This window comes from Lissotriton vulgaris, chromosome 4_1 (genome assembly GCF_964263255.1).
Source record: "Lissotriton vulgaris chromosome 4_1, aLisVul1.2, whole genome shotgun sequence".
NCBI lineage: Eukaryota > Metazoa > Chordata > Amphibia > Caudata > Salamandridae > Lissotriton > Lissotriton vulgaris.
This window is the reverse complement of record NC_141691.1, coordinates 1,307,050,537-1,307,072,138: the sequence shown is the minus strand read 5'-3', so window position 1 is coordinate 1,307,072,138 and position 21,602 is coordinate 1,307,050,537.

Genomic DNA, 21,602 nt, shown 5'->3' with positions numbered 1-21,602 from the left:
TAGTTCATCAAGTACTACTAGAATAGACACTGAAAGATTTATATATTTGACTTTACCAGACTGTAAATCAGTGTCATTTAAAAATCTAGTTAAAGCAGCAGATCATAATATGGTGTGTACCCAATGTAACTATCCAATGGTATCCACATTATTTATACAAAGTTATGGTCAGTATATCATTTTAGTTTTCCAACGATGTAGACCTGATGGAACTAAATTGACAACTTCTATTAAAAATTTTGTAGCTTCTCAGTTATCAATTTCAGGAAGAACCTTTACAACTGAAGCTATTATTTATCATGATGGATCTTCGACAACCTCAGGACATTATACATGCTACTTAAAATCTGAAAATGGATGGAGTTACTGCAATGATTCTCATTTAACTTATAAACAACGTTTGCCTTATGACTCTACAAATTCTTATCTAGTGTTTTTAAAACCAAAGTTTTAGTAAAGGGAATTGGCCTTTGAAGACGGGAATAGATAATAAAAGTTAGTTAGTTAGTTAGTTAATCTAATATTTTAAATTATTTATCTCATGTAGATACTTTAAGTGGATCTCAAAGTAAAAAATACTGATATATCTGACACAAATTGGCCGTGAGGAAAGTGTAAGATATGATGTTGTTAGATCTTTTTTCATAGGAAGTCGATGAAATCGAAGTTATAGAGCACAGCAGACTTTAATTCCACCAAAAGGACCTTCACTATCTGCAATCTCATGTAGATACTTTAAGTGGATCTCAAAGTAAAAAATACTGATATATCTGACACAAATTGGCCGTGAGGAAAGTGTAAGATATGATGTTGTTAGATCTTTTTTCATAGGAAGTCCATGAAATGGAAGTTATAGAGCACAGCAGACTTTTTTTCCACCAAAGGGACCTTCACTATCTGCAATTTGGCCTCACGGAAAAGTAAGTGAATCAAAGATTAGTGTACATATATGAGATGTATGTTTGAATGGTTTTTTTTAAACACAATCTTTTAGATTGTGTTTTTTTTCCCCGCTGTTATATGATGAAGACTTTGATCTCACTAATTTAAGTGAAATTCAATATATTCTGAGAACAGCAAAAATAAATAATGTAACATATTGTAGAAGTTATTGTGTAGTTTGCATTGTGTAATTTATATTGTGTTCACATTGTCTTACACTCATTTTCTTTTTCACCCTTATTTACCTTTCTTTACTAATTTACACTCTTTTTTCATCGCTGTTTCTTTAGTGCACTTCATTCACAACTTCTCAATCTAATAGGAACTGTCTGCATTTCCTCTGTTCCTTCCACCACTTTTTATCTTTTTCATATTCTCACAGTACCACTGCTTTAGTTTCTTAACCCTCTCTTTCTTTTTCTCCATTTTTTTTTCTTTCGCACTCATTGTACTGTAGTTCACTTAGTTCTTCCTTTTGTCTTTCTGTGCACTTACTCTCTCACTCCTGTTTTATCCATCGTTCTATACTAACTTCATTCTTTTCATCCCTTCACTCTGTGACTTCACTTCACTCACTCTCAATCATCTTCTATTCCTCTTTTTTATTTATAGTTTCTCAATCAGACTTCTCTCCTTTTCACTCATTTTTCTTTTATTTTCTTATCTTTACTGATTTTGTTTTGATATCTTACATTCTTTTAGTATCTTATTTATCTTCAGGAATTTGTTTTCTTTCTATTTCTTTTTCCTTTTTTTTTCTCTTTCTACATTACTTTCTTTCTGTTTTTGTATCCTTCACTATTGCTTCATTTCTTAGTAAACTTTTGTAGATTTTTAAACCTCATGAACTGTTGCTTCTATTTTATTATATATTTTTAAGTAATTATAACGTGTTTTTTCTTTTATCTTTCACAGATACAAGTTTGCATTGATTATATGGTAAGTGTGTTTACAAAATCTTTTTTGTTATCACCTTTGGTTTTATTTTCACTATTTTTCTCTCACCCTACCTCACCCCTGTTTCCTTACTTTGCTTTTCTCACTTATTCTTTTCTTCCATGTTTACTTCCTACCACATTCAACTTCTTTCAGTACCTCTGTCTATGCACACTCCTTCACTTACCTTTTTTACTGGTTCACTTAGTCCCTTTGTGACACTCCTTCTTTTACTCTCTTTCTTCTTTCGCTCTATTATTCCCCATGTCTTACCCTTATTCACTTACATGTACCCTGTTTCACCCCTCTTTGCTTATATTCACTGCTATTTACTTTCCCTCCATCACTACTATTCCTTTCCTCTCATTCCGTCACTACCTGTCATTCACATGCTTAACTGTCCTTCCTTTTACTTTCATCATCCATTTACATTCTCACAGAACCTCTGCTTTAGTCTTCTTCCTATTTCTTCTTTTCTTTTGCTCCCTTATTCATTTTTTTTCTCAGTTATTTCCTCTTACACTTTTTATCTGTCTTACTATCTATTACACAGTCCCTCTGTGTTCCTCCCTTTAGCTCTCTTTCTCTTAACACCACTCTCTCTGTCCCCATTCCTTATGGTCACTCCTTCATTAATTTTTTTTTTCTTTTTTTTTGTTGGAGCACTGACAGTACGCGCACCAGGGCGTTCACTGGTGCGCGCACCGGGAGCGCTCCAAAGTCAATTTTTTTTAAAAAAAAGTAAAATACTCTTTTAAAATAAAAATAGTATCTTAATATACATTATAGGGTTCATTTTAAGAAAAACATACCTTTCTCAGCTAAAGACATTTGCGAAAAAATAAGCTTAGAAATTCAATAAAAAGTACATAGGTATGAAGCCCTACAAAAAGTCAAAAATTAGCATTAAAAAAACCTATGAAATTCACTGAAAAAACCATAGGTTTCACACCAGTTATAGTTAGGAATTAGCATTTAAAAAACCTATGAAATTCACTGAAAAAACCATAGGTTTCACACCAGTTATAGTTAGCTGGAAATTTTACTGATATAAAACCATTGAAATTCCCACGTTATAGTTAGTCGGACTCACTATAACTTGCGCGTGCAATGCACTGCTGATGACATCACATATTACATCACTCATGACATCGTCAGTGACATCACTCATGACATCACTGATGACACCATCCTTGTGACACAGTGACAGACCTCCTCTCACTGCAAAGTAACATTTGAAACACATATTGAAAAATAGAAACTAACATTTTCAAAAAATTGCATATACCCATACCAGTTACAACAACCAATTCAGTAATTTCACCATCTATATACAAATTCACACATTCACCAACAGTTTTATGTATTCACTCATACATATACTCATTCATCATATGTAGTGATACCCCTATTCATTCTGTTACACACCGACAGTCATCAAAAACTTACTCACACATGCAAATAAACTAATAAACATCCATTTATTTGCATATACAACTATACACACATTAGCACATTACTTCTAAGGAAACTTACACATACTTACTCTCTTAAACAATGACTTACAGAAACACATACTTATTTAAACAGGAACTCTTTCAATCTCTCACTCTCACATATACTTATTTATATACATCAATGCTCATATATACAAGATTAAAACATATGTAGTTACTCATAAAGACACTAGTGAGAGAGGCATTCACTCACTAACACACACATATACACACTCATCCACCCATACAGTCCTGCACATATGCTGTCTTCAAAACACATATAAATAATGAGTTTTGCATTCATTCATCTATGTGGTAAGTAACACCCCACCAAATCATACAGACACTCATACTGATACTAAAAAAACATCTAATAACCCATATACACACACATGTAGCTACTCACCAACCCATGCAGCCACTTATACATAAAATAAAACACTGATACATATATTTAAATATTTAAACATTACTCGCTAATATATGTATTCTCTAAGATACACTTAATAAGCCAGTTAAACAATCAATTTTTTTTAAAAAACAAACAATTAGACACTTATTTAAACATTTATTCTTCCATCGACCTTAACATATACATGTATAAAACATATTTATTTTTCAGAAAGGCACATATTCATTGGATGGTGTCATCAGTGATGTCATGAGTGATGTCACTGACCATGTCATGAGTGATGTAATATGTGATGTCATCAGCAGTGCATTGCACGCGCAAGTTATAGTGAGTCCGACTAACTATAACGTGGGAATTTCAATGGTTTTATATCAGTAAAATTTCCAGCTAACTATAACTGGTGTGAAACCTATGGTTTTTTCAGTGAATATATATATATATATATTCACAGAAAAAACCATAGGTTATAGTGGATATATAGTTAGGAATTTGCATTTACAAAACCTTGAAAATTCAATGAAAAAACCATTGGTTTTAGGCCATATATAGTTAGGAATTAGCATTTACAAAACCTTATTTTACTCGCATAAAACCATTGAAATTCCATATATAGTTAGAAGCGCTAACTATATATCGCGCACCCGCAATCCACTGCTGATGATGTCACATATTACATCATTCATGACATGGTCAGTGACATCACTGATGACATCACTGATGACATCTCAAATGACATCACTGATGACATCACTGATCACAACATCCAGTGATTGTATGTGTCTGTAAAGTTTAAATATGTTTTACATATTGAAGAATGAGTGGATGTATAAGTGTCTGGATGAAGAATTTAGTAGGTGCATGACTGACTGTATGAAAGAGTGATTAAATGTGTCTCACTGAGTGCATGGGTTAGTGACTAAACTGTCTTAATTTGTGCATCAGTATGTTTGTTGTTGTGTAAGCTGCTGCATGTGTTGATCAGTAGCTATAAGAGTGGCCATATGGGTTATTGATTGGTTGCCCAAGTATTTGAATGGGAGGCTGAGTGTGTGTGTGGGTGGCTGGGAGGTGCGTGACTCTGTGCATAGATGTGTAAGCAGTTGATTCACTAGGAGTATGAGTTCAAGAGTGCATGTGGAAACAGCTATATGGGCGGTTGACTGTGCATGGGTGTGTTGGTGAGTAAATGGATTTCTCATTGCTACATGTGCAAGTAAGTACGTATGTAAAACACAATACATGTGAGAGTTGAGATATATAAATAACTGAACATAAGAGCCAGTGAATGTGTGAGTGGCTGTATCGATCACTGTGAGCTTGTATCAGGGATTATATAAGAGAGTAAATATGTGTTATTATATGTTTGAATAAGTAAGATGTGTATAACTGTATAGTTGAGGAAATGGAGGTGTGATTGATTCTTTGCATGACTGACTAGGTGTGTGAGTAACTCCATGGATGAGTGACAGTCTGTGAGTGTCTGTTTATACTGAGTGTATGTAAGGTTATATTAGAGTCTGAAGAGGTTCATTGTATTATCACATGAGTGATGTGATCAGTGATGACAAATGAGATGTCATCAGTGATGTCATTTGAGTTGTCATCAGTGATGTCATCAGTGATGTCATTTGAGATGTCATCAGTGATGTCATTTGAGTTGTCATCAGTGATGTCATCAGTGATGTCATTTGAGATGTCATCAGTGATGTCATCAGTGATGTCACTGACCATGTCATGAATGATGTAATATGTGACATCATCAGCAGTGGATTGCGGGTGCGCGATATATAGTTAGCGCTTCTAACTATATATGGAATTTCAATGGTTTTATGCGAGTAAAATAAGGTTTTGTAAATGCTAATTCCTAACTATATATGGCCTAAAACCAATGGTTTTTTCATTGAATTTTCAAGGTTTTGTAAATGCAAATTCCTAACTATATATCCACTATAACCTATGGTTTTTTCTGTGAATTTCATTGGTTTTTTAATAGCAAATATGAAAAGCTTTAAAATGTCAAGTACGTGATAGATAAAAACATTTCCGTATTTATGCACGCTGATGTGCTTTGAACGCTGCACCCCCCCCCTCCCCTCTTTTGTCTTAGTAGTACTCTCTCTTTGCAGATACTGAAGGGTAGTTAACGCAGGCCTTTACCCCCGTTGTAATCCGTCGTGCCTCCTTGTCTCTCCATTTGATTGATTGTTGTCCAAGCATTTACTGTTTTAGAATTGGTTCTCTTTGGATCATTCTCTATTTACAAACAAGCACAAAGTCGCAATACTCTGTTTAGTCTTTGCAGATAGTGAAAAATCGTGTAAAAAAATAAAAGTAATCGAGCAAAATCAGTAGGCCACTAATTGGATCTCTTTTTGACCTCGCTAAAATAGAAATATTAGGAACAACCCTTCATGAGAAATACGAAAATAGTGAGATGAACTGAGCTCCACACCATGAGGGCTGCAAGACAGCTCGGCTCCATCACCCATCCCGCACAAAATAACGACAAACCCTATGCAAATATTAAAAATATAGACAACACACCAGCAAAGAAACAGGGTAAAACATTTTATTAAAAAACTATTTACATAACGTTGGTTTATAAGATGATGTCAGTAGTGGACCGATGTGTGAATAGATCGAAAGCAGCACAAGGCTCCAAGATCCGGATGGCAAGCTCCTGGATGTTGGGTGCCATAGTTCAGAGTTCTGAATTTGAGCCTTTTTCAATGCCTGTGCTTTGTTGAATCAAAATGGCGGCTTGACACAAAGCTGACTCAAGCGTTGCTACTGATGCTATGCAGACCAAAACTGGTTTTCAGTTTGTACATTTTTCTAGATTTTTCAATCCAAGTTTGGTTGACTTTGTAGAACGATGGCTTCAGATTTTCAACATACGGTGTGGTGGCGCTGACTGGGAGGGGGCGCTTCGCTCCTGCCCCCTCCCCAAGTAAGATTTTCATACGTGAAAGTACGTTAATGGTTTTGGTCCCTGAGATGCTTCGATGTCACTGCCATTCTCAAATAGCATAAGTTCTGGATGTTGGGTGCCATAGTTAAGAGTTCTGAGCAGTGCTTGTAACACTGTCTGAAGCTTATTTCCACCTACTGCAGCTTCACTATTCTCAAAGTAAGTGAGTGTCGTTTGTGGACCTGACTGCATTAGAAAACAATGTGATATGTTACCTTCCTAAACAGCTTGACGGAGGCCCCTGAGGGGCGGTGTGATGGCCATGGACTCGGAGAAGACGCTTGGCTCCGACACCCTCCCCAAGTCTTATAGCACTGGTGTAGCCTGAGATCGCCCCCGACATAGGCGGCCGGCTCCCGGGGTCCGGCGGAACTTTTTGCCTTTTGATGACTCTTCAATTCTGGACCTTGTCCCACAATCCGTTTGACCTGAAGACAAGCTGTAGTGGGGCGCCCCTTTATCGTTTTAGTTGCCATTCCGCCCGCTTTTGCTACACTGTGCCTCTTCCGCCATTCAGCTGTTTACCGCCCGCTCTTGCGACTACAGCGTCTCGCTCACCATGTAGTTGAGTTGCGCCCGCTCTTGCGGTGCAGCGATAGGCGGCTGCCACAGGACTCTCAAAATGGCGGCCGGCTCTTCGGTTTTGGGCCTGGTCCACTAAAATGGCCCTGGGACACCTTGGAACTCGGACGCTTCCCTGATAGGGCTTGGGTCCCATTCTCGAAAAGCGTCCCCTCAGCCGTGAAGATTCTACAAAAGTCTTGGGGGCCTCCGACTCCCGCAGGCTTCTGGTGGGGAGCAGCTGCCATGATTGCTCGTGGAATGGCCACGACGGAGCTACGAGATGGTAGTGGTCTCATGCTGACGCCAGCTTTAGTCTGAAACATCCAGAAACACTATAGACTACCAATTCGATCAGTTCCGGTAGCGCCCCAACATGACCCGGAAGAGAAGAACTTGCCCTCCCCTCTTTGACTGATGGTTCTTGTTGCCTGTCCCCTCTGTTGTCATTTAACAGAACTTTTTGGACTGCTGAAAGGGGTTGTGTTCTGAACGCTGGTTGGTGGAGACATGTAGACTATATTCTTGACCTACGTTGTCGCGTAATGCGTTTTATGACACGCCGCGTTAGCGCACCCGGAAGTGATCCGAGGCGCGGCGCGCAGCGCGTAACGTAAGCATAACAGGTCATGTGACTTGTTAATAAAACTTTTCATTGGTTCATTTTACTTTTGTTAATTTAATGATGAAAAGCTTGGTCATATGACCTAAAAATTACGCTTTTTATTATTTTCGAACAATATTTTTTTTTCAAACATATGTTATAATATTCCAGGCTAATGTACTTTCCCGGAAAATTTACAACTGTCTTGCAAGTAAAATATATTCCTTTTTCGAGAAAAAGGGCGTTTCTTCCTTCCATGACGGAGCCGTTGAGTAAAAGAGATTCGGCCTGCTGTCTTAGTCGCCGATACGCCTGATTATCAGATTCTTATCGATCACTTTATGTTGCAGACATGAAAAACACAACTGCCCTTGACCATTTATCTTTACTGCGTTCCTACATATTATACCTTTTATCCGTCATGTAATTGGACTGCTTTATTTCACTTGCCTTTTACTGATTCGAAAACAGTGACTAAAAGTAAAAACTTTACCAATGTAAATACTACTACCGTGTTTTGTTTTAAAAACCTTTATTGTGAAAATGTCAGTATACAAATACGGGCCTATAACCACGTGGGCCGGCCACGGAGCAAACTGAAATCGTATATGATGAGGAGACATTTACACTGGAGAGGAACGTAACGAGCGGGCCATTAGGTTGCAAGAACTAAGGTGTCTAACAGTTGCGGAATCGGTGGACATACATTTTGTAATTAAAATAGAACAGGGCCACTTACAATAACATTTTCTAGATATACATTTGCGGGCAAGGAGTTACGAGTCCCATTTATACCGGCGCCATTTTGGGCGAGGCCGGGCAGGTCCAAGATATAGTCAAAATGTCTCCACCAACCATCGGCCAGACCAGAACCCCTTTCGGCCCTTTATGCTACAAGATGGTGTCTTCCATTCAGAAAATATTGTTGGCAGCATTTTGAAAGGAAACAGAAACAGCCGTTCTCCTAGTGAGTTTCACATTGTTACATTTAGGAAGAATGTTGAAGAGTAGTATGTGGAAAATCTGAAGCCATTTTTCTACAAACTCTCAATCAGACTTGGATGGAAAAAAAAAACCTGAAGAATGTACAAACTGAAAACCAATTTTTGTCTGTATAGCACCAACAGTAACGCTTGAGTCAGCTTTGTGTCAAGCCGCCATTTTCATTCAATCAATAGCGTCCCCCTGCACACATTCAGGGACCTGATCGTGTCTTCAGATGAAACGGATTGTAGGAAAAGAAGCAGAAAGGAAAAGGAAAAAAGTTCCGCCGGACCTAGTGAAGCTGCAGCAGGTGCAAATAAGCTTCAGACAGTCTTACAAGCACTGCTCAGAACTCTCAACTGAGGCACTCAACATCCAGGACTTGCCATTCGGATCTTGGCGCCTTGTGCTGGTTCCGACCTATTCACACATCGGTCCACTACTGACATCACCTCATAAGCCAACGGGGCACCCCACGCCGACTTTCGGCGCAGCATTGTAGGATGGCCACACCAGTGCGGCAACTTGCTGGACACAACATCGGGGCCATCCAGATCTCGGCGCGTTCGACTCACTGTACCGCAACAGTGACCGCAACTCAGCTGGACACGCCGTCTTTCGGCGCAGCATTGTAGGATGGCCACACCAGTGCGGCAATTTGCTGGACACCACCTCGGTGCCATCCGGATCTCGGCGCGTTCGAGTCACTGTACCGCAACAGTGACCGCAATTCAGCTGGACACGCCGTCTTTCGGCGCAGCATTGTAGGATGGCCACACCAGTGCGGCAATTTGCTGGACACCACCTCGGTGCCATCCGGATCTCGGCGCGTTCGAGTCACTGTACCGCAACAGTGACCGCAACTCAGCTGGACACGCCGTCTTTCGGCGCAGCATTGTAGGATGGCCACACCAGTGCGGCAATTTGCTGGACACCACCTCGGTGCCATCCGGATCTCGGCGCGTTCGAGTCACTGTACCGCAACAGTGACCGCAACTCAGCTGGACACGCCGTCTTTCGGCGCAGCATTGTAGGATGGCCACACCAGTGCGGCAATTTGCTGGACACCACCTCGGTACCATCCGGATCTCGGCCCGTTGTGCTGCCTTCGGCCTATTCGCACATCGGTCCGCTACTGACGCCGCCTCACGTGCCAACGGATTTTCTACGCTTTTTGTAGCCCTATGCCGCATAACAGGTCATGTGACTTGTTTATAAAACTTTTCATTGGTTCATTTTACTTTTGGTTTCCTAAAGATGGAAGGCTTGGTCATATGACCTAAAAATAACACTTTTCATTGGTTTAGAACATTTTTTTTTCCCAAACGATGAAAGCCCCACCTTGTTTCTGGATCATTCAGACTGAAGCTGGCGTCAGCATGAGAGCACCACCATCTCGTGGCTCCGTCGTGGTCATTCCGCGAGCAATCATGGCAGCCGCTCCCCACCGGAAGCCTGCGGGAGTCGGGGGCCCCCAAGACTTTTGTACAATCTTCACGGCTGAGGGGACGCTTTTCGAGAATGGAACCCAAGCCCTAGCAGGCAAGCGTCCGAGTTCCAAAGTGTCCCAGGGCCATTTCAGTGGACCAGGCCCAAAACCGAGGAGCCGTCCGCCATTTTAAGAGCCATGTGGCAGCCGCCTATCGCTGCACTGCAAGAGTGGGAGCAACTCAACAACATGGTGAGCGAGACGCTGTAGCCGCAAGAGCGGGCGCAACTCAGCTAGATGGCCGCCACCTGGGGAGGCCCGTTCACGCCGCCTCCCCCACGCCCCCCCCGGGCCGCCGCACGCCAATTTTCGGAGCAGCATTGTAGGATACCAAAACCAGTGCGGCAGTTTACTGGACATCACCTGGGTGCCATCCACATCTCAGCGCGTTCTGCTGCCTTGGGACTATTCGCACAACAGACAGCTACTGACGAGGCCTCCCCCCGCACCACCCGGGACGCCCCACGCTGTTTTTCTGTGCTGCATTGTAGGATCCCTAAACCAGTGCGGCACCCAGGCGACATCACCTGGGTGCCGTCCAGAACTCTGCACGTTGTGCTGCCTTGGGACTATTCGCACAAAAGACAGCTTCTAACCATTGTTGCTTTTTGTGTTGAGAAATGTTTAAATGTTTTTAGTTTTTGTTCCGTTCGTTAAAGTTAATAGTTAATAAAGTTTTATAACCTTACTTTGTTGGAGTGTTATCTATTTTTTTAAAAACGGGTGAATGGGGCCTTGAATCGGGTTATTGTCATGTGTGGGCTTTGGAAGTGTGCTGCTGCAGGATCGGACATTTCAAACTCAAATGCACGTTCTTTTTCTTACCTTTCCGAAGCATGGAGCGCAATAGCAAGCAGAGAAAGGGTGATGCACGTGTTGAACACTACCTGACCTGGCAAGTTGCTGGCAGTGCCCCCCAGCCCGCTCCTGAAAGAGGAAACACACACACCGCCGCTCCGAGTACTTCACAAATCTTTAAAAGACCATGCGCTTGTTCATGAGGCTTAAATGGTTTATCACCTCTTCTAGAACCCCTGCATCGACCCTCTGACGTTTCCTGGAAAAATTACCATGTAACACAATACCAAGCCCTGTCAGCTGAAACCCCCAAGGAATCGTGGGGCATATTATCAAGGGGGTTTATCTCCGCTTTTTTGGCTTTAAAAGCCTTGAAAGCGGAGATAAAATTATCTCCCTATTACCAAGCTGTCGCTAACACCAGTTAGTGACAGCTAAAAGGAGATAGCGACCATCTTGGGCCCCGCTTTGCATGTCAGTGATACTTATCACTAATGACATGCAAAGTGGCGTGCCAAGATGTTAGCGACTGGAAACAGTCCCTAACATCGCTACCTTCTATTACCAACTTTTGGAGATATTCGCGCTAAGCGCGAATATCTCCAAAATCTAACACCTGCCCTGAGCAGTTCTTAGCCATGTTATCCAATGGGAGGTGGATAACATGGCTAAGAGCATTTGCTCGATAATACATGAATATCGCTGACTTTTCTGCGATAATAGCAAGGTTTATCTGCGATAAAAATCGCCGATGTACGGCGATAATTTTTGTCTCTAAACAAGTTAGAGACAAAAATTATCGCTAGTTGTTCGTAATATGCCCCCGGGTTTTTGCTTGCAGAAATCGGGAGGCGGGAGACTAGCACTGAAATCAGTAGTCACACGCCTGAATCGGGAGGATTGGCATGTCTGAATTCTCTACAGCTGGGGCCATAAACTACATCCGCAGGGTTAGGTGATAGCCTGGGACCAGCCTGGCATCTAAAATGGCTGCCGTGCACGACAAAATTGTGGCATTGGAAAAAAGGCAAGATGGCGCAGCCGCTGGAAGAGATGTATCAACATATATCAGCCTCCTCAGCCACCCTCAGGAAACATAGGGGATTAGGATACGTCTCCCGCACCCCCTTATACCTAGTACTTTAATTAACGAAGCACAAAATGGCGAATTCCCGTTTCGCTACCAGTTTGCGGCCCAGTTCGCGGCCCGTGAAGCGCTTCTACCGTGAAAAATCATTTTTTTTTATTTTCCCCACGGGACCCTTTAATAACCCCAACAACATTCCTAGGGGGTCAAGAGGGGGATACCTTGCCCCCTTTCATTAAATTCCCCCTTAGTTTTTCACCTTTTCTTCTCTCTCGATCCTACCGAGAGACAAGATGGCGGCTGCTCCGGACTGTCACGCAGCAAAAAAAAAAAAAAGCTCACGCACAGCCGCTGGAAGAGATGTATCAACATATATCAGCCTCCTCAGCCACCCTCAGGAAACATAGGGGATTAGGATACGTCTCCCGCACCCACTTATACCTAGTAATTTAATTAACGAAGCACAAAATGGCGAATTCCCGTTTCGCTACCAGTTTGCGGCCCAGTTCGCGGCCCGTGAAGCGCTTCTACCGTGAAAAATCATTTTTTTTTTTTTTTCCCCACGGGACCCTTTAATAACCCCAACAACATTCCTAGGGGGTCAAGAGGGGGATACCTTGCCCCCTTTCATTAAATTCCCCTTTCGTTTTTCACCTCTTCTTCTCTCTCGATCCTACCGAGAGACAAGATGGCGGCCGCTCCGGACTGTTTAGAATGTTGACAGACACCGGAGAGCCAATCAGCTTTCTGCGCGCAAAGTTCCGTTTCGCGAAAAGTAAGCGGACCGGATCGCTGCCCAGAGCGCTGTTACAGATATATATCTTGATTTGAACGTTAATTTCTCAAAATCCACTGAAGCACATATATTGAGACCTAGCAAAGGCACATCGGGCTAACAGTCCCTACAATTTTGCCAAGTTTCGTGCAAATCCATTCAGCCGTTCGAGCTAAAAGTGAGTCCAACCGCCCAATGGAAATTAACATGGGAAAAACGCGTTTTGGGACCCCCCTTTTTTCTCGGCCCCCCCTTGACGAAACCCCCCCAAATTTTTAGGGGCTGCTCAGAAACAAAATGTGCCATTTTCCTGAAAATTTCAGCCGATTCCGTCCACAAACGCCAAAGTTATTAGACATAGAATTTTCAGAAATGCCATAGGGAATTAATCCTAACTATATATACCTACTGGCGATAGCCAGTAGGTAATATATATATATATGTATTGCAATCTTAGCATAGTGATGTATGTTACCTCCCACTATAGCGTGTATACCTATCTGTAGGTTGCATAATGTCTCACTGCATCTGTTTTGAGTTGTGTATATGGTGTATATTCACCATTAAAATATGGAGCTCGCAGTTGTTGGGAGGGATATAGTCCTCTGTCTATGCTCACTAATGGGATGTCACCCTTACACGTTTTGAATGCTGATTGAGATAAATGTACCTTGTTGTACGTGTGGATACACACACTGAAGAAGGCAAATCGCCGAAACGCGTCTGTGGTGTAGCTTACGAACAATAAATGAACTCTGTGACAAGGAACCTCCCGAGTGCTGTTTTCATTCCTGGGGAACTGCCGGGATTTGACGAGCGCAGTGTTTCGCGTCTTCCTTCGAGCCGCTGACAGCACCCGCCTACGAGTGCACGGGATTACGAGGGGAAGGAGGGTTGGACGCACCGCCCCAGTGCTACCAGGAAGGTCTATTGGTGGGCGGCCCACGTCTGCCGTGGAAAGTACAGGAGGACGCCTGGAGGACGCCGGCTCATACCGGTCTTCGCCCGGAGAAACCTCGGAACAGCACGGCGGGTAAGTGGACCGTCACAAGACTATTTCCTTGCATTTCTCGTTTGATATCATAACGAGCGTAGCGATCATTGGGGCAAGGCGTCATGGAATGTTCATTAATCACGGAGTTCCTGTGAGCTACACCTATCTAATTGATGCGCCCAAATTCTATCCTGTAACGGGCGCCTCACAACCGGTGCAATGTTCTCAGACACAGAACGCCGCAACGCGCCACAGGACATGTTTAAGCATCGTGATAGACGAGAAAAGGTCACGGAAAAAGTGCCACCAGTTGATCCACAGAACATGAAAATAAAAGAAATGATGGCCAAGCTAGAAAAACTGCATGAAAGCGAGATCCGCAAGTGGTGGGAGGCCACTAGTCTCACTAGCTATGTGGAAGTAAAAGGGGTGCCACGTGGTCTCAGGGTTCAAACCGTACCATCGTACGAGAACCCGGATCTGCAGCTGCTGACTGACTGGGAAATGCATACAGCCTCTTACACGGAGGGTACACTCAAGATATTAATTAAATACGCTTGGAGTGACCGAGAGAGAGCGCTGGAGGAAATAAAGACCTTGGAGGATGAACTGGATAAAGAATTGGACAAAGAGCTAGTGGTCCAACTTAAAACCCAGATGAAATACCGTCTTACCAAATACGAATTGAAAATTCGTACTAGAAAGCAAGAAAAGTACAAAAGAGACGAGGACGACTACCTGCAAGGTCGCATATTAACATATGCCAAAAAATACGATGCCTCGCGCAAAGCACTTCAATCCAGCACTGCCCCAGCAACTGAAATTGTCACATCAGAGTCCGATGTGACTGAAAATGAATCTGGGGACGAACATCAGAATGCAAGAGCAGCAGCGAAAACACAACAGAGAGCACAGGCAGACATCTCCGATGAAAATGAGAAAACTCCTTTTCACCAGGAATTCGAGGTAATCAAGGGAACTTGGTTGCGAGACGGCAAAACAAAACCACCGGACATGGCCCAACAACAACACGCAAAAAAACAAGGCGGACAAGGAGATCAGGCGGCGGCAAGCAGCGGCGCAAGGGGCAGAGGCAGAGCGAAGCCCAACAATTGGAGCAATCGAACTCGCAGCAACAAAAAGTAAATTCTGGCCAGAACACCAACACAAGCCATAATTTAACGGTGGTGAATCTAACGGATAGAACTGTAACAGAATGTGAAAAGAATTTACTTAGCCTCGGACTCACCTTTTGCCCCAACACCCCCCTTGAATACACCCAAACCCGAATCGATCTTTTTCGATTCACACGCAAGCTCAAATTACATAAACATTTTAAGCTGCGACCTCACCTGAAAGAAACTGGTGACAAGGGCATAAGACTAACAGCCACGGATGCCCTGACGGGCAGAGAGATGGAAGCTCTCGAAACTCTTGAGAAATCACGGGAAGGAAGTTACGCGCATAGTCTACCAGAGACCCTCAATAGAGCGCAGAGAGCGCAGGCCCTTGGAATCGAGCAAGACCGGGAAGAGAGCGGGTACAAACCCCCTTCGGTTTTCATCCCACAGATGCCCTGGGATGCTATTGACGCCTTCACTGATGCCATGACCCAAGAACTCATGCAGTACAGAAAAGCTAACCATCCTGTGAAACACAACATCACAGAGCAACAAAAACTGGCTCTACACAACCTTACGAAGGACAATAACATCATAATCAAACCCTCAGATAAAGGGGGGAACGTGGTGTTGTTAACAAGAGACTACTACAGATATGAAGCATTACGCCAGCTCTCCGATACCAACTTTTACATCAAGTGTACCAATGAAGTATACCAGGAAAGTATCCGGAGTTATGACAGGTTAATAGGAAAATGGCATCAATCCAACATGCTGAGTAAAGATTAATTCCTCTTTCTCCGCAACAGCCAACCCCTCACCCCGACATTTTACCATCTGCCTAAACTGCATAAAGACAGCAAACGGCCACCAGGCCGCCCCATTGTGTCATCCATTGGAAGCCTCACTGAAAACATGTCCCGTTTCATTGATAAGTTTTTATTTCCTTTGGTATTAACTCTACCCTCATATGTCCAGGATACCAAGGACTTTTTAAACAAAATTCGTAACGTGAAATGGGACGATGGCTGCCAGTTAATTGTGTTGGACATCACAAGTCTGTACACAATCATAGAACATCGGCATGGACTGGAGGCCATACAGCACTTCCTGAACTTGAGACAATTAAGATTTACCAAGCACAACACCATGATCCCCGAATTTACTGAGTTCTGCTTGAACAATAACATTTTCTTGTTTGAGGATCAATTGTTCAGGCAAGTGTCTGGAACGGCGATGGGTACCTGCTTCGCTCCCAGCTACGCAAACTTGTTCGTTGGCTGGTGGGAGGAGCAGGTACCCAGGAGCTGTATTGTAGATGGGTCAGAGAGCAGGACGGAGGGTTGGTTCAGGTACATAGATGACCTATTTATTTTCTGGCGGGGAACATCTGAGACAGCACAGGCTTACATCAACTTACTCAATGAGAATGATTATAACCTACACTTTTCAGGGACAGTGAGCCCGGTGGCAGCGGACTATCTTGACCTAAAGGTGTTCCCAGAAAACAACCAAATCCACACAGCCCTACATAGAAAAACCGCTGCTGGTAATTCTACAATTTTTGCCAGCAGTAGCCATCCCCCGTAACTCATTAAGAGCATCCCTTACAGAGAGCTACTCCGACTTCGGAGAAATTGCTCGAGACAAGAGGATTTTGAGGTGGCAGCGGCGGAATGTGTGAGTAAGTTTGTTGCCAGGGGGTACGGAGAAGTCTTACTGAATAATACCCTGAAAAGAGTAAGGGCAATTCCAAGAGATTCCCTGCTTACACCAAGATCTAATACAAGGAAGGATCCCAAAGCACTACTGGCTGACAGCGGGAAGTTTAGATTAATAACTCCCTTCTCCGCTGGAGCTGATGATCTGAGGGCCATGCTTCGCAGAAACTGGCACATTCTCCAGACGGATAATGTACTCAAGGAGGATCTACCAACTCACCCACTCATTACCTTTAGCAAAGCCAGATCTCTGGGGGACCATCTAGTAACCAGCCATTTAGACAAACCTCCACCCAAGAGCAATACCCTAAAAACCATGAGCGGGTTCTACCCATGTGGCAAATGCAAGGCCTGTGCAGGGAGCAAAAGGGTCCTTTCCATTGTGGTGCCTGACACTGGTAAAAGATTGCAGATTAAGCAATTTATTACATGTAGCACGTCCCTAGCGGTTTACTGCCTGACCTGCCCATGTGGTCTCCGTTATATAGGGAGCACCATTATGCTGAAACTACGGATCTTGGAACATCTAAGAGCGAGGACTCACATTTTTCGGGGTCTGTGAAGGATCTATACCACTATACACAAGTCTGACCCACATACTTACCTCCACCCTCTGTTTTTTCTCTCCTGAGCCTCCGGGTGATACCCTCCCACACAGCACCAACGAGCTGCAACATGGACCTGCAAGAAGAAGCAAGAAGGGCTAAAGAAGCATGTGTTCCAAACTTGTGTTAAAAACAATGCACTAAAAAAAAAAATATTCAGCCTCCTTGCTTCTTTTTCCACCCATTTCTCTCACAGATTCCCTAATAGCGATTTCTATGAATTTGCTATTTGGAAATAGCAAATGCTTTTTTGTACATATGACACTTAGCTGCTTACCCAATCTCCGATCTAACAAACATTGACTAAGCCTCAAAATCATATTTTATTGCCTTCCTTCCACCTTCCAATTCTCAGTGCTGCTTTATTACTTTCAGCCCATCACTCTATGCATATCAAATCCGCAGGCGCATAACTACTACTCTGCCATCATAGCGTGTCTTGATTGACCCACGTGGGCTTTGGGAGGGGCATCTTATGATGTCAGTAATCCCAAACACATGTCACCGTAAAGAGTCCATACATCAATTTCGACCCCTAAATCAGGGGTTGGAAACAAAGGGCCTCATTTATGAGGCCGTGCGTCACTTTTCCGCCGCCGGTGTGTCACTTATTTTGACGCACCAGCGGCGGAAAAAATGTGCCTCGTTGCACCATATTTACAAAGTGACGCATCTAGGTAGACGCGTCACTTTGTAAACCCCTGCGCTACATTATACCTATGCCAGGTATGCAGGGGGCATTCTGACGCAAGAAAGGGTCATAGAAGTGACGCAGTGAAATCTATAAGATTTCACTGCTCCACTTCTAGGACAAAAATGCGTCAAATTTCTTACGCCTGCCTCACAGCAGATGTAAGACTGATGCAGGCCCTTTCACATGGGGCTTGCGACTTGTGAAAGGACACATTGCTGGAGTTGCGTCACCTTTGTGATACACTCTAGCACTGCATCACATTTGCGCCATACAGATGCGTCAGAAATACTTGCGCCATGATGCGTGATACTGTAAATATGATGCATCATTGGTTTTGCATGGAGTGCGCAGTGAAAAGTGACGCATCGCTGTTTTCACGCATTGATGCGTCACTTTTCATAAATGAGGCCCAAAATCTGCAATTCACCAGTTCATGGGTAATGAAGGATTGGGAATATAATTCAAGCCAACATCACCAAAGCATCTTTTTACGCAAAATATTAATGGGCATAGTTGCAACGGTATTGCGCAATAGGAGCTTCACTTTTTCCAAAGTTCTGGTGGCGCAATGCCCTGCTCCATATTTACAAGGTGGCGCTAAGTCTATTTTCTGCAGCAAAGGGGTGTGCAATAGGTGTTGCTTTGGGCATTCCCACATAACACCCATTGCTTTTCGACACTGCCCCATATTTACATGTTTATTTATTTATTTATTTATTTTGCATCTTGTAACGCGCAGACTAAAACCCGAAGGTGTCAAGGCGCCTAACAAAAAGATCAGAAAGCGGGCACTCATGCACTTACATGTACGCTTGGACAAAAAGGCGTGTTTTAAGGGCAGCTCTGAAAGTTTGGAGGGAAGGGAGGGACCTAAGTTCTAGTGGAAGATCGTTCCACCATTTAGGGGCCAAGAGGGAGAATGCCCTACCACCCCATCTTGCTTTCCGAATGCGAGGGATATGGAGGAAAGAATGATTGGAGGAGCGGAGGCTCCTGCCAGGGTTGTAATAGGTCAAGATGGCTCTAATCCCTGTGGGGCTGCTTTTGGCCAAGGCCTTGTAGACCATACACATGGACTTAAAAACGATCCGCTCCTTTATCGGAAGCCAGTGCAGCTGCTTCCTGGCCAGCGTGGCCGAAGAGCGGCGGGGAAGATCGAGGACAAATCTGGCTGCCGCATTCTGGACTACCTGCAAGCGCTGCATCTGACTCTTATTCAGTCCAGCATACAGCGCATTACAGTAGTCCAGGCGCGATCCCAAAAGGGCGACAGCAAGTTGCCTTCTTGCCTGCTGAGAAAGGTAGTTCCTAATTTTCCTAAGAACATGGATTATACCCCAACAGGTCGATACCGTTGTAATTGACTTGTTGGCGCATGTCCAGGGTAGGGTCAATAATCACCCCGAGATTTTTAGCCGAAGAAGTAGGCTTAGGGCAAAGACCGAGCGAGTCAGGCCACCACTCCATGGACCAGATATCTTCCCTTCCGCCGAACACCATCACCTCGGTCTTCTCCCCATTCAATTTGAGTGAATTGTAAATCATCCACTGGCCGACGGCCTCCATACAGGGTCTAAATCTGGAGGCGGTCAGCTCAATTGACTGGGAGAGAGACACGAGGATCTGAGTGTCGTCCGCGTAGGAAACTACCTCCATCCCAAAAGATCTAATAAGTCTGGCAAGGGGGGTCACATAGATGTTAAAAAGGGTGGGACTGAGCGCCGACCCTTGAGGGACCCCACATTGCACAGACAGGGATGGAGATAGAAATTTTCCCAGCATTACCCTCTGCTCCCTATGATCGAGAAAGGAAGAGAGCAAACCCAGGGCTGCCCCCCGGACCCCAATCTCACCCAGTCGAGATGTTAAGACCCGGGGAGATAGGGTATCGAAGGCAGCTGTGAGATCCAGAAGGATCAGGAGGGATGTCCGGCCCTCATCCACACTCATGCGGATGGAATTGAGAACCAGGGTGAGGGCGGACTCGGTGCTATGTTCCCTCCTGAAACCATGCTGGGAAGGGTCCAGGCAGCCTGAATTCTCCACAAAGGCGGCTAGATGCTCATTAAGATGGGACTCGAGCATCTTTGCAGGGGCCGGAAGCAGTGAGATGGGGCGAAAGTTTTTTAAAACCCCAGGATCTAGGGAGGGTTTTTTAAGAAGAGGTTTGACCACAGCATTTTTCCACTGCTGTGGAAAGACACCCTCCCTCATAGCCCCGTTCATGATCTCAAGTAGGGGAGGAAGAAGAGATCCCCTACACTGCTTCAAGATCTTAAGAGGGCAAGCATCTAATGGAGACCCTGACTTGGTTTTGTCAAGCAGCGTGTTGAGATCTTGTAGGGAGAGCGGGGGGAAAGATTCCAGGTAGCCGGCCAAGGGAGGCTCTGCCGAGGGAACATCCGGGACTACAGTAACAGGTGGCTCAGCCGTTGAGAGCCTCTGAGACTCCAGAGCAGTGTAAATGTCTGCTATTTTGGACTGAAAGAAGCGAGCAATGTCATTACAGAGCTCCTGAGATGGAACAACTGGATCGAGGACCTGAAGAGATGTAAGAGAGTCCACGATCCTGAAGAGCTCTTTGGGAGATGAGAGGGAGGAAGTCAGGGCCACAAAGTAGTCTTGTTTGGTCCTGATAATTTCCGACTTATATCTCTTGAGCAGGGTTTTGTGAGCTTCCCTGTCTTTGAGATCCCAACTGGCATGCCATCGACGCTCCTGTCTCCTGGAGCAGTTTTAAGCTAAAATCTGCTCTGGGACCGGGCGGACGATAGACCAGAATCCCATTAAATGGGGAGATATGAGAGTCATGTAATGAAAAATACAACGCCTGAGTAGCATCCTTGGGGTCAGATAAAGGCGTAGTATGACATTGAAAGCTGTCCCTGTGCAGGATGGCTAAGCCACCACCGACCCGGCCTACTCTATCCTGCCGAGTCAGGCAGTAACCATCAGGGACTGCTTCAATCAGATCTGGACCCGAGGAGTCCTTGGCCCACGTCTCCGAAATAAAAGCCCAGATCGGATTCTTCTCCAAAATAAGCTCTTTAAAAATGATATTATTTTTAATAAGTGAGCGTGCATTAAAGAGCAAGCATTCTATACGCAGTTCACTAGGAGAGACCGGCGAGCGGAGCTCCCGGAAGGTGACGGACAAGGCGGAGTTCATACCAGCCGCGTCTGTCTGGAAGCACCCACAACCCTTGGGCACAAGGAGGTCCTCCGGAGTGAATCTGTGGAAGCATGGAGCAGTTTTAGGTCGAAGGCGTAGCATATCCAATAAGGAATATTTCAATATTCCGTGGCCCACAATGTCTGACCTATAGGTCCCGCCGTCCAGCCCGTCCTCAGCGCGGACGGGCGCAGACGGGCTGGACTCTGGCGTGACTCCGGCGTAGCGACAGCTTACACG